Source organism: Triticum aestivum, chromosome 4A (genome assembly GCF_018294505.1).
Source record: "Triticum aestivum cultivar Chinese Spring chromosome 4A, IWGSC CS RefSeq v2.1, whole genome shotgun sequence".
In the NCBI taxonomy this organism is placed as follows: Eukaryota; Viridiplantae; Streptophyta; class Magnoliopsida; order Poales; family Poaceae; genus Triticum; species Triticum aestivum.
Genome location: NC_057803.1, coordinates 510,348,126 through 510,363,918, shown reverse-complemented (window position 1 = coordinate 510,363,918; position 15,793 = coordinate 510,348,126).

Below are 15,793 nucleotides of genomic sequence, written 5' to 3'. Positions count from 1 at the left end.
GCAAGAACGTTTCTTACCTACGCAAGACCACAACGTGATATGCCAATTGCTATTTACCCTTCATAAGGACCCTTTTCATCGAATCCGTTCCGACTAAAGTGGGAGAGACTGGCACCCGCTAGCCACCTTATGCACCAAGTGCATGTCAATCGGTGGAACCTGTCTCACGTAAGAGTACGTGTAAGGTCGGTCCGGGCCGCTTCATCCCACAATACCGTCGAAACAAGATTGGACTAGTAACGGTAAGCATATTGAACAACATCAACGCCCACAACTACTTTGTGTTCTACTCGTGCAAAGAATCTACGCAATAGACCTAGCTCATGATGCCACTGTTGGGGAACGTAGCAGAAATTCAAAATTTTCCTACGTGTCACCAAGATCTATCTATGGAGAGACCAGCAACGAGTAGAAAGAGAGTGCATCTACATACCCTTGTAGATCGCTAAGCGGAAGCGTTCAAGTGAACGGGGTTGATGGAGTCGTACTCGTCGTGATTCAAATCACCGATGATCCTAGTGCCGAACGGACGGCACCTCCGCGTTCAACACACGTACAGCCCGGTGACGTCTCCCACGCCTTGATCCAGCAAGGAGAGAGGGAGAGGTTGAGGAAGACTCCATCCAACAGCAGCACAACGGCGTGGTGGTGGTGGAGGAGCGTGGCAATCCTGCAGGGCTTCGCCAAGCACCATGGGAGAGGAGGAGTAGGGAGAGAGGTAGGGCTGTGCCAGAACTTCGTGTATAGCTCCCATGCGCCTCCCCACTATATATAGGGGTGGAGGGGCTGGTTTCTTGCCCTCCAAGTCCATTGGGGCGTTGGCCAAGGTGGGAGGAAAGAAATCTCATTATTTCCTTCCCCACCGATTGTTATCCCCCCTTTTTAGGGATCTTGATCTTATCCCTTCGGGATATGATCTTATTCCTTCTAAGGGGGGATCTTGGTGCGCCTTGACCAGGGGTGTGGGGCCTTGCCCCCACTACCCACGTCCATGTGGGTCCCCCCATGCAGGTGGGCCCCACTCCGGAACCTTCTAGAACCTTCCCGGTACAATACCGAAAAATCCCGAACATTTTCCGGTGGCCAAAATAGGACTTCCCATATATAAATCTTTACCTCCGGACCATTCCGGAACTCCTCGTGACGTCCGGGATCTCATCCGGGACTCCGAACAACATTCGGTAACCACATACAAACTTCCTTTATAACCCTAGCGTCATCGAACCTTAAGTGTGTAGACCCTACGGGTTCGGGAGACATGCAGACATGACCGAGACGTTCTCCGGTCAATAACCAACAGCGGGATCTGGATACCCATGATGGCTCCCACATGTTCCACGATGATCTCATCGGATGAACCACGATGTCAAGGACTTAATCAATCCCGTATTCAATTCCCTTTGTCTATCGGTATGTTACTTGCCCGAGATTCGATCGTCGGTATCCAATACCTTGTTCAATCTCGTTACCGGCAAGTCACTTTACTCGTTCCGTAACACATCATCCCGTGATCAACTCCTTGGTCACATTGCGCATATGATGATGTCCTACCGAGTGGGCCCAGAGATACCTCTCCGTTTACACGGAGTGACAAATCCCAGTCTCGATCCGCATAAAACAATAGATACTTTCGGAGATACCTGTAGTGCACCTTTATAGTCACCCAGTTACGTTGTGACGTTTGATACACCCAAAGCACTCCTACGGTATCCAGGAGTTACACGCTCTCATGGTCGAAGGAAGAGATACTTGACATTGGCAAAGCTCTAGCAAATGAACTACACGATCTTTTGTGCTAGTCTTAGGATTGGGTCTTGTCCATCACATCATTCTCCTAATGATGTGATCCCGTTATCAACGACATCCAATGTCCATAGCCAGGAAACCATGACTATCTGTTGATCACAACGAGCTAGTCAACTAGAGGCTCACTAGGGACATATTGTGGTCTATGTATTCACACGTGTATTACGATTTCCGGATAATACAGTTATAGCATGAATAAAAGACAATTATCATGAACAAGGAAATATAATAATAATACTTTTATTATTGCCTCTAGGGCATATTTCCAACAGTCTCCCACTTGCACTAGAGTCAATAATCTAGTTCACATCGCCATGTGATTAACACTCACAGGTCACATCGCCATGTGACTAATACCCAAGAGTTTACTAGAGTCAGTAGTCTAGTTCACATCACTATGTGATTAACACTCAATGAGTTTTATGTTTGATCATGTTGCTTGTGAGAGAGGTTTTAGTCAACGGGTCTGAACCTTTCAGATCCGTGTGTGCTTTACAAATCTCTATGTCATCTCCTAGATGCAGCTACCACGCTCTATTTGGAGCTATTCCAAACAACTGTTCTACTTGGAGCTATTCTAAATTATTGCTCCATTATATGTATCCGGTCTCTCTACTCAGAGCTATCCGGATAGGTGTCAAGCTTGCATCGTCGTAACCTTTACGACGAACTCTTTTACCACCTCCATAATCGAGAAAATTCCTTAGTCCACTAGTTACTAAGGATAACTTTGACCGCTGTCCTGTGAGCCATTCTTGGATCACTCTTGTACCCCTTGACTGACTCATGGCAAGGCACACTTCAGGTGCGGTACACAGCATAGCATACTGAAGAGCCTACGTCTTAAGCATAGGGGACGACCTTCGTCCTTTCTCTCTATTCTGCCGTGGTCGAGCTTTAAGTCTTAACTTCGTACCTTACAACTCAGGCAAGAACTCCTTCTTTGACTGGTCCATCTTGAACACCTTCAAGATCATGTCAAGGTATGTGCTCATTTGAAAGTATTATTAAGCATTTTGATCTATCCTTATAGATCTTGATGCTCAATGTTCAAGTAGCTTAATCCAGGCTTTCCATTGAAAAACACTTTCAAAATAACCCTATATGCTTTCCAGAAATTCTACGTCATTTCTGATCAACAATATGTCAACAACATATACTCATCAGAAATTCTATAGTGCTCCCACTCACTTCTTTGGAAATACAAGTTTCTCATAAACTTTGTACAAACCCAAAATTTTTGATCATCATCAAAGCATACATTCCAACTCCGAGATGCTCACTCCAGTCCTTAGAAGGATTGCTGGAGCTTTGCATACTTATTAGCATCTTTCGGGATTGACAAAACCTTCCGGTTGTATCACATACAACCTTTCCTCATTAAAATCGTCGAGGAAACAATGTTTTGACATCCTATCTGCAAGATTTCATAAATAATGCAGTAATCGCTAATATAATTCCAACAGACTCTTAGCATCGCTACGAGTGAGAAAATCTCATCGTAGTCAACTCCTTGAACTTGTCGGAAAACATCTTAACGACAAGTCGAGCTTTCTTAATGGTGACATTTACCATCATTGTCCGTCTTCCTTTTGAAATCCATCTGTACTCATTAGCCTTACGACCATCGAGCCGTTCTGCCAAAGTCTACACTTTGTTTTCATACATGGATCCTCTCTCGGATTTTATGGCCTCAAGCCATTTATCGGAATCCGGGCCCACCATCGCTTCTCCATAGCTCGTAGGTTCATTGTTGTCTAGCAACATGACCTTCAAGACAGGATTACGTACCACTCTGAAGTAGTACGCATCCTTGTCATCCTACGAGGTTTGGGAGTGACTTGATCCGAAGTTTCATGATCAATATCATAAGCTTCCACTTCAATTGGTGTAGGTGCCACAGGAACAACTCCCTGTGCCCTGTCACACACTAGTTGAAGAGACGGTTCAATAACCTCATCAAGTCTCCACCATCCTCCCACTCAATTCTTTCGAGAGAAACTTTTCCTCGAGAAAGGACCCGATTCTAGAAACAATCCATATTGCTTTCGGATCTGAATTAGGAGGTATACCCAACTGTTTTGGGTTTCCTATGAAGATGCATTTTATCCGCTTTGGGTTCGAGCTTATCAACCTGAAACTTTTTCATATAAGCGTCGCAGCCCCAAACTTTTAAGAAACGACAACTTAGGTTTCTCTAAACCATAATTCATACGGTGTCATCTCATCGGAATTACGTGGTGCCCTATTTAAAGTGAATGTGGTTGTCTCTAATGCCTAACCCATGAACGATAGTGGTAATTCGATAAGAGACATCATGGTACGCACCATATCCAATAGGGTGCAACTATGATGTTCGGACACACCATCACATTATGGTGTTCCAGGCGGTATTAATTGCGAAACAATTTCCACAATGTCTTAATTGTGTGCCAAAACTCGTAACTCAGATATTCATCTCTATGATCATATCATAGACATTTTATCCTCTTGTCACAATGATCTGCTACTTCACTCTGAAATTACTTGAACCATTCAATAATTCAGACTTGTGTTTCATCAAGTAAATATACTCAACATTTACTCGAATCATCTGTGAAGTAAGAACATAATGATATTCACTGCATGCCTCAGCACTCATTCGACTGCACACATCAAAATGTGTTACTTCCAACAAGTTGCTATCTTGTTCCATCTTACTGAAAATGAGGCTTTTCAGTCATCTTGCCCATGTGGTATGATTTGCATATCTCAAGTGATTCAAAATCAAGTGAGTCCGAACGATCCATTTGCATGGAGTTTCTTCATGCATATACACCAATAGACATGGTTCGCATGTCTCAAACTTTTCAAAAACGAGTGAGTCCAAAGATCCATCAACATGGAGCTTCTTCATGCGTTTTATACCATTATGACTTACATGGCAGTGCCACAAGTAAGTGGTACTATCATTACTATCTTATATCTTTTGGCATGAAAATGTGTATCACTACGACCGAGATTCAATAAACCATTCCTTTAGGTGCAAGACCATTGAAGGTATTATTCAAAAATAGAGTAACCATTATTCTCCTTAAATGAATAACCGTATTGCGATAGACATAATCCAATCATGTCTATGCTCAACGCAAACACCAATCTCGGTGGTAGAGGGAGCGTGCGATGCTTGATCATATCAACCTTGGAAACACTTCCAACATATATCGTCAGCTCACCTTTAGCTAGTCTCCGTTTATTCCGTAGCTTTTATTTCGAGTTACTAACACTTAGCAACCGAACCGGTATCCAATACCCTGGTGCTACTAGGAGTACTAGTAAAGTACACATTAACATAATGTATATCCAATATACTTCTATCGACCTTGCCAGCCTTCTCATCTACCAAGTATCTAGGGTAATGCTGCTCCAGTGGTTGTTCCCCTTATTACAGAAGCACTTAGTCTCGGGTTTGGGTTCAACCTTGGGTTTCTTCACTAGAGCAGCAGCTGAATTGCCGTTTCATGAAGTATCCCTTTGTTCCCTTGCCCTTCTTGAAACTAGTGGTTTCACCAACCATCAACAATTGATGCTCCTTCTTGATTTCTACTTTCGCGGTGTCAAACATCATGAATATTTCAAGGATCATCATATCTATCCCTGATATGTTATAGTTCATCACGAAGCTCTAGCAGCTTGGTGGCAATGACTTTGGGGAAACATCACTATCTCATCTGGAGGATCAACTCCCACTCGATTCAAGTGATTGTTGTGCTCAGACAATCTGAGCACAAGCTCAACGATTGAGCTTTTCTCCCTTAGTTTGCAGGCTAAGAAAATCGTCGGAGGTCTTATACCTCTTGACGTGGGCACGAGCCTGAAATCCCAATTTCAGCCCTCGAAACATCTCATATGTTCCGCGACGTTTCGAAAACGTCTTTGGTGCCTCTACTTAAACCATTTAACTGAACTATCACGTAGTTATCAAAACGTGTATGTCCGATGTTCGCAACATCGACAAACGACGTTGGGGTTCAGCACACTGAGCGGTGCATTAAGGACATAAGCTTTCTACTGATCGCATAATCGCTACTATCAACTTTCAACTATATTTTCTCTAGGAACATATCTAAACAGTGGAACTAAAGCGCGAGCTACGACATAATTTGCAAAAGGTCTTTTGACTATGTTCAGGATAATTAAGTTCATCTTATGAACTCCCACTTAGATAGACATCCCTCTGGTCATCTAAGTGATCACATGATCCGAGTCAACTAGGCCGTGTCCGATCATCACGTGAGACGGACTAGTCATCATCGGTGAACATCTTCATGTTGATCGTATCTACTATACGACTCATGCTCGACCTTTCGGTCTCCGTGTTCCGAGGCCATGTCTGCACATGCTAGGCTCGTCAAGTTAACCCTAAGTGTTTTCGCTGTGTAAAACTGTCTTACACCCGTTGTATGTGAACGTAAGAATCCATCACACCCGATCATCACGTGGTGCTTAGAAGCGACGAACTGTAGCAACGGTGCACAGTTAGGGGAGAACACTTCTTGAAATTTTGTAAGGGATCATCTTATTTACTACCGTCGTCCTAAGCAAACAAGATGCATAAACATGATAAACATCACATGCAATCAAATAGTGACATGATATGGCCAATATCATTTTGCTCCTTTTGATCTTCATCTTCGGGGCTCCATGATCATCATCGTCACCGGCATGACACCATGATCTCCATCATCATGATCTCCATCATCGTGTCTTCATGAAGTTGTCACGCCAACGACTACTTCTACTTCTATGACTAACGCGTTTAGCAATAAAGTAAAGTAGTTTACATGGCGTTCTTCAATGACACGCAGGTCATACAATAAATAAAGACAACTCCTATGGCTCCTGCCGGTTGTCATACTCATCGACATGCAAGTCGTGAATCCTATTACAAGAACATGATCAATCTCATACATCACATATCATTCATCACATTCTTCTTGGCCATATCACATCACATAGCATACCCTGCAAAAACAAGTTAGACGTCCTCTAATTGTTGTTGCATGTTTTACGTGGCTGCTATGGGTTTCTAGCAAGAACGTTTCTTACCTACGCAAGACCACAACGTGATATGCCAATTGCTATTTACCCTTCATAAGGACCCTTTTCATCGAATCCGTTCCGACTAAAGTGGGAGAGACTGGCACCCGCTAGCCACCTTATGCACCAAGTGCATGTCAATCGGTGGAACCTGTCTCACGTAAGAGTACGTGTAAGGTCGGTCCGGGCCGCTTCATCCCACAATACCGTCGAAACAAGATTGGACTAGTAACGGTAAGCATATTGAACAACATCAACGCCCACAACTACTTTGTGTTCTACTCGTGCAAAGAATCTACGCAATAGACCTAGCTCATGATGCCACTGTTGGGGAACGTAGCAGAAATTCAAAATTTTCCTACGTGTCACCAAGATCTATCTATGGAGAGACCAGCAACGAGTAGAAAGAGAGTGCATCTACATACCCTTGTAGATCGCTAAGCGGAAGCGTTCAAGTGAACGGGGTTGATGGAGTCGTACTCGTCGTGATTCAAATCACCGATGATCCTAGTGCCGAACGGACGGCACCTCCGCGTTCAACACACGTACAGCCCGGTGACGTCTCCCACGCCTTGATCCAGCAAGGAGAGAGGGAGAGGTTGAGGAAGACTCCATCCAACAGCAGCACAACGGCGTGGTGGTGGTGGAGGAGCGTGGCAATCCAGCAGGGCTTCGCCAAGCACCATGGGAGAGGAGGAGTAGGAGAGAGGTAGGGCTGTGCCAGAACTTCGTGTATAGCTCCCATGCGCCTCCCCACTATATATAGGGGTGGAGGGGCTGGTTTCTTGCCCTCCAAGTCCATTGGGGCGTTGGCCAAGGTGGGAGGAAAGAAATCTCATTATTTCCTTCCCCACCGATTGTTATCCCCCCTTTTTAGGGATCTTGATCTTATCCCTTCGGGATATGATCTTATTCCTTCTAAGGGGGGATCTTGGTGCGCCTTGACCAGGGGTGTGGGGCCTTGCCCCCACTACCCACGTCCATGTGGGTCCCCCCATGCAGGTGGGCCCCACTCCGGAACCTTCTAGAACCTTCCCGGTACAATACCGAAAAATCCCGAACATTTTCCGGTGGCCAAAATAGGACTTCCCATATATAAATCTTTACCTCCGGACCATTCCGGAACTCCTCGTGACGTCCGGGATCTCATCCGGGACTCCGAACAACATTCGGTAACCACATACAAACTTCCTTTATAACCCTAGCGTCATCGAACCTTAAGTGTGTAGACCCTACGGGTTCGGGAGACATGTAGACATGACCGAGACGTTCTCCGGTCAATAACCAACAGCGGGATCTGGATACCCATGATGGCTCCCACATGTTCCACGATGATCTCATCGGATGAACCACGATGTCAAGGACTTAATCAATCCCGTATTCAATTCCCTTTGTCTATCGGTATGTTACTTGCCCGAGATTCGATCGTCGGTATCCAATACCTTGTTCAATCTCGTTACCGGCAAGTCACTTTACTCGTTCCGTAACACATCATCCCGTGATCAACTCCTTGGTCACATTGCGCATATGATGATGTCCTACCGAGTGGGCCCAGAGATACCTCTCCGTTTACACGGAGTGACAAATCCCAGTCTCGATCCGCATAAAACAATAGATACTTTCGGAGATACCTGTAGTGCACCTTTATAGTCACCCAGTTACGTTGTGACGTTTGATACACCCAAAGCACTCCTACGGTATCCAGGAGTTACACGCTCTCATGGTCGAAGGAAGAGATACTTGACATTGGCAAAGCTCTAGCAAATGAACTACACGATCTTTTGTGCTAGTCTTAGGATTGGGTCTTGTCCATCACATCATTCTCCTAATGATGTGATCCCGTTATCAACGACATCCAATGTCCATAGCCAGGAAACCATGACTATCTGTTGATCACAACGAGCTAGTCAACTAGAGGCTCACTAGGGACATATTGTGGTCTATGTATTCACACGTGTATTACGATTTCCGGATAATACAGTTATAGCATGAATAAAAGACAATTATCATGAACAAGGAAATATAATAATAATACTTTTATTATTGCCTCTAGGGCATATTTCCAACAGTCTCCCACTTGCACTAGAGTCAATAATCTAGTTCACATCGCCATGTGATTAACACTCACAGGTCACATCGCCATGTGACTAATACCCAAGAGTTTACTAGAGTCAGTAGTCTAGTTCACATCACTATGTGATTAACACTCAATGAGTTTTATGTTTGATCATGTTGCTTGTGAGAGAGGTTTTAGTCAACGGGTCTGAACCTTTCAGATCCGTGTGTGCTTTACAAATCTCTATGTCATCTCCTAGATGCAGCTACCACGCTCTATTTGGAGCTATTCCAAACAACTGTTCTACTTGGAGCTATTCTAAATTATTGCTCCATTATATGTATCCGGTCTCTCTACTCAGAGCTATCCGGATAGGTGTCAAGCTTGCATCGTCGTAACCTTTACGACGAACTCTTTTACCACCTCCATAATCGAGAAAATTCCTTAGTCCACTAGTTACTAAGGATAACTTTGACCGCTGTCCTGTGAGCCATTCTTGGATCACTCTTGTACCCCTTGACTGACTCATGGCAAGGCACACTTCAGGTGCGGTACACAGCATAGCATACTGAAGAGCCTACGTCTTAAGCATAGGGGACGACCTTCGTCCTTTCTCTCTATTCTGCCGTGGTCGAGCTTTAAGTCTTAACTTCGTACCTTACAACTCAGGCAAGAACTCCTTCTTTGACTGGTCCATCTTGAACACCTTCAAGATCATGTCAAGGTATGTGCTCATTTGAAAGTATTATTAAGCATTTTGATCTATCCTTATAGATCTTGATGCTCAATGTTCAAGTAGCTTAATCCAGGCTTTCCATTGAAAAACACTTTCAAAATAACCCTATATGCTTTCCAGAAATTCTACGTCATTTCTGATCAACAATATGTCAACAACATATACTCATCAGAAATTCTATAGTGCTCCCACTCACTTCTTTGGAAATACAAGTTTCTCATAAACTTTGTACAAACCCAAAATTTTGATCATCATCAAAGCATACATTCCAACTCCGAGATGCTCACTCCAGTCCTTAGAAGGATTGCTGGAGCTTTGCATACTTATTAGCATCTTTCGGGATTGACAAAACCTTCCGGTTGTATCACATACAACCTTTCCTCATTAAAATCGTCGAGGAAACAATGTTTTGACATCCTATCTGCAAGATTTCATAAATAATGCAGTAATCGCTAATATAATTCCAACAGACTCTTAGCATCGCTACGAGTGAGAAAATCTCATCGTAGTCAACTCCTTGAACTTGTCGGAAAACATCTTAACGACAAGTCGAGCTTTCTTAATGGTGACATTTACCATCATTGTCCGTCTTCCTTTTGAAATCCATCTGTACTCATTAGCCTTACGACCATCGAGCCGTTCTGCCAAAGTCTACACTTTGTTTTCATACATGGATCCTCTCTCGGATTTTATGGCCTCAAGCCATTTATCGGAATCCGGGCCCACCATCGCTTCTCCATAGCTCGTAGGTTCATTGTTGTCTAGCAACATGACCTTCAAGACAGGATTACGTACCACTCTGAAGTAGTACGCATCCTTGTCATCCTACGAGGTTTGGGAGTGACTTGATCCGAAGTTTCATGATCAATATCATAAGCTTCCACTTCAATTGGTGTAGGTGCCACAGGAACAACTCCCTGTGCCCTGTCACACACTAGTTGAAGAGACGGTTCAATAACCTCATCAAGTCTCCACCATCCTCCCACTCAATTCTTTCGAGAGAAACTTTTCCTCGAGAAAGGACCCGATTCTAGAAACAATCCATATTGCTTTCGGATCTGAATTAGGAGGTATACCCAACTGTTTTGGGTTTCCTATGAAGATGCATTTTATCCGCTTTGGGTTCGAGCTTATCAACCTGAAACTTTTTCATATAAGCGTCGCAGCCCCAAACTTTTAAGAAACGACAACTTAGGTTTCTCTAAACCATAATTCATACGGTGTCATCTCATCGGAATTACGTGGTGCCCTATTTAAAGTGAATGTGGTTGTCTCTAATGCCTAACCCATGAACGATAGTGGTAATTCGATAAGAGACATCATGGTACGCACCATATCCAATAGGGTGCAACTATGATGTTCGGACACACCATCACATTATGGTGTTCCAGGCGGTATTAATTGCGAAACAATTTCCACAATGTCTTAATTGTGTGCCAAAACTCGTAACTCAGATATTCATCTCTATGATCATATCATAGACATTTTATCCTCTTGTCACAATGATCTGCTACTTCACTCTGAAATTACTTGAACCATTCAATAATTCAGACTTGTGTTTCATCAAGTAAATATACTCAACATTTACTCGAATCATCTGTGAAGTAAGAACATAATGATATTCACTGCATGCCTCAGCACTCATTCGACTGCACACATCAAAATGTGTTACTTCCAACAAGTTGCTATCTTGTTCCATCTTACTGAAAATGAGGCTTTTCAGTCATCTTGCCCATGTGGTATGATTTGCATATCTCAAGTGATTCAAAATCAAGTGAGTCCGAACGATCCATTTGCATGGAGTTTCTTCATGCATATACACCAATAGACATGGTTCGCATGTCTCAAACTTTTCAAAAACGAGTGAGTCCAAAGATCCATCAACATGGAGCTTCTTCATGCGTTTTATACCATTATGACTTACATGGCAGTGCCACAAGTAAGTGGTACTATCATTACTATCTTATATCTTTTGGCATGAAAATGTGTATCACTACGACCGAGATTCAATAAACCATTCCTTTAGGTGCAAGACCATTGAAGGTATTATTCAAAAATAGAGTAACCATTATTCTCCTTAAATGAATAACCGTATTGCGATAGACATAATCCAATCATGTCTATGCTCAACGCAAACACCAATCTCGGTGGTAGAGGGAGCGTGCGATGCTTGATCATATCAACCTTGGAAACACTTCCAACATATATCGTCAGCTCACCTTTAGCTAGTCTCCGTTTATTCCGTAGCTTTTATTTCGAGTTACTAACACTTAGCAACCGAACCGGTATCCAATACCCTGGTGCTACTAGGAGTACTAGTAAAGTACACATTAACATAATGTATATCCAATATACTTCTATCGACCTTGCCAGCCTTCTCATCTACCAAGTATCTAGGGTAATGCTGCTCCAGTGGTTGTTCCCCTTATTACAGAAGCACTTAGTCTCGGGTTTGGGTTCAACCTTGGGTTTCTTCACTAGAGCAGCAGCTGAATTGCCGTTTCATGAAGTATCCCTTTGTTCCCTTGCCCTTCTTGAAACTAGTGGTTTCACCAACCATCAACAATTGATGCTCCTTCTTGATTTCTACTTTCGCGGTGTCAAACATCATGAATATTTCAAGGATCATCATATCTATCCCTGATATGTTATAGTTAATCACGAAGCTCTAGCAGCTTGGTGGCAATGACTTTGGGGAAACATCACTATCTCATCTGGAGATCAACTCCCACTCGATTCAAGTGATTGTTGTGCTCAGACAATCTGAGCACAAGCTCAACGATTGAGCTTTTCTCCCTTAGTTTGCAGGCTAAGAAAATCGTCGGAGGTCTTATACCTCTTGACGTGGGCACGAGCCTGAAATCCCAATTTCAGCCCTCGAAACATCTCATATGTTCCGCGACGTTTCGAAAACGTCTTTGGTGCCTCTACTTAAACCATTTAATTGAACTATCACGTAGTTATCAAAACGTGTATGTCCGATGTTCGCAACATCCACAAACGACGTTTGGGGTTCAGCACACTGAGCGGTGCATTAAGGACATAAGCTTTCTACTGATCGCATAATCGCTACTATCAACTTTCAACTATATTTTCTCTAGGAACATATCTAAACAGTGGAACTAAAGCGCGAGCTTACGACATAATTTGCAAAAGGTCTTTTGACTATGTTCAGGATAATTAAGTTCATCTTATGAACTCCCACTCAGATAGACATCCCTCTGGTCATCTAAGTGATCACATGATCCGAGTCAACTAGGCCGTGTCCGATCATCACGTGAGACGGACTAGTCATCATCGGTGAACATCTTCATGTTGATCGTATCTACTATACGACTCATGCTCGACCTTTCGGTCTCCGTGTTCCGAGGCCATGTCTGCACATGCTAGGCTCGTCAAGTTAACCCTAAGTGTTTTCGCTGTGTAAAACTGTCTTACACCCGTTGTATGTGAACGTAAGAATCCATCACACCCGATCATCACGTGGTGCTTAGAAGCGACGAACTGTAGCAACGGTGCACAGTTAGGGGAGAACACTTCTTGAAATTTTGTAAGGGATCATCTTATTTACTACCGTCGTCCTAAGCAAACAAGATGCATAAACATGATAAACATCACATGCAATCAAATAGTGACATGATATGGCCAATATCATTTTGCTCCTTTTGATCTTCATCTTCGGGGCTCCATGATCATCATCGTCACCGGCACGACACCATGATCTCCATCATCATGATCTCCATCATCGTGTCTTCATGAAGTTGTCACGCCAACGACTACTTCTACTTCTATGACTAACGCGTTTAGCAATAAAGTAAAGTAGTTTACATGGCGTTCTTCAATGACACGCAGGTCATACAATAAATAAAGACAACTCCTATGGCTCCTGCCGGTTGTCATACTCATCGACATGCAAGTCGTGAATCCTATTACAAGAACATGATCAATCTCATACATCACATATCATTCATCACATTCTTCTTGGCCATATCACATCACATAGCATACCCTGCAAAAACAAGTTAGACGTCCTCTAATTGTTGTTGCATGTTTTACGTGGCTGCTATGGGTTTCTAGCAAGAACGTTTCTTACCTACGCAAGACCACAACGTGATATGCCAATTGCTATTTACCCTTCATAAGGACCCTTTTCATCGAATCCGTTCCGACTAAAGTGGGAGAGACTGGCACCCGCTAGCCACCTTATGCACCAAGTGCATGTCAATCGGTGGAACCTGTCTCACGTAAGAGTACGTGTAAGGTCGGTCCGGGCCGCTTCATCCCACAATACCGTCGAAACAAGATTGGACTAGTAACGGTAAGCATATTGAACAACATCAACGCCCACAACTACTTTGTGTTCTACTCGTGCAAAGAATCTACGCAATAGACCTAGCTCATGATGCCACTGTTGGGGAACGTAGCAGAAATTCAAAATTTTCCTACGTGTCACCAAGATCTATCTATGGAGAGACCAGCAACGAGTAGAAAGAGAGTGCATCTACATACCCTTGTAGATCGCTAAGCGGAAGCGTTCAAGTGAACGGGGTGATGGAGTCGTACTCGTCGTGATTCTGATCACCGATGATCAAGTGCCGAACGGACGGCACCTCCGCGTTCAACACACGTACAGCCCGGTGACGTCTCCACGCCTTGATCCAGCAAGGAGAGAGGGAGAGGTTGAGGAAGACTCCATCCAGCAGCAGCACAACGGCGTGGTGATGATGGAGGAGCGTGGCAATCCTGCAGGGCTTCGCCAAGCACCTACGGGAGAGGAGGAGGTGTCACGGGAGGGAGGGAGGCGCCAAGGGCTCAGGTATGGATGCCCTCCCTCCCCTCCACTATATATAGGGCAGGGGAGAGGGGGAGGCGCAGCCTTGCCCCCTACTCCAAGCAAGGGGTGCGGCTAAGGAGGGGGGAGGAGTCCATCCTCCCCAAGGCACCTCGGAGGTGCCTTCCCCCTTTAGGACTCTCCCCTTTTTCCTTTATCTTGGCGCATGGGCCTCTAGGGGCTGGTGCCCTTGGCCCATTGTAGGCCAAGGCGCACCCCCTACAGCCCATGTGGCCCCCCGGGGCAGGTGGCCCCACCCGGTGGGCCCCCGGGACCCTTCCGGTGGTCCCGGTACAATACCGATGACCCCGAAACTTGTCCCGATGGCCGAAACAGGACTTCCTATATATAAATCTTTACCTCCGGACCATTCCGGAACTCCTCGTGACGTCCGGGATCTCATCCGGGACTCCGAACAACATTCGGTAACCACATACAAGCTTCCTTTATAACCCTAGCGTCATCGAACCTTAAGTGTGTAGACCCTACGGGTTCGGGAGACATGTAGACATGACCGAGACGTTCTCCGGTCAATAACCAACAGCGGGATCTGGATACCCATGATGGCTCCCACATGTTCCACGATGATCTCATCGGATGAACCACGATGTCAAGGACTTAATCAATCCCGTATTCAATTCCCTTTGTCTATCGGTATGTTACTTGCCCGAGATTCGATCGTCGGTATCCAATACCTTGTTCAATCTCGTTACCGGCAAGTCACTTTACTCGTTCCGTAACACATCATCCCGTCATCAACTCCTTGGTCACATTGCGCATATGATGATGTCCTACCGAGTGGGCCCAGAGATACCTCTCCGTTTACACGGAGTGACAAATCCCAGTCTCGATCCGCATAAAACAATAGATACTTTCGGAGATACCTGTAGTGCACCTTTATAGTCACCCAGTTACGTTGTGACGTTTGATACACCCAAAGCACTCCTACGGTATCCAGGAGTTACACGCTCTCATGGTCGAAGGAAGAGATACTTGACATTGGCAAAGCTCTAGCAAATGAACTACACGATCTTTTGTGCTAGTCTTAGGATTGGGTCTTGTCCATCACATCATTCTCCTAATGATGTGATCCCGTCATCAACGACATCCAATGTCCATAGCCAGGAAACCATGACTATCTGTTGATCACAACGAGCTAGTCAACTAGAGGCTCACTAGGGACATATTGTGGTCTATGTATTCACACGTGTATTACGATTTCCGGATAATACAGTTATAGCATGAATAAAAGACAATTATCATGAACAAGGAAATATAATAATAA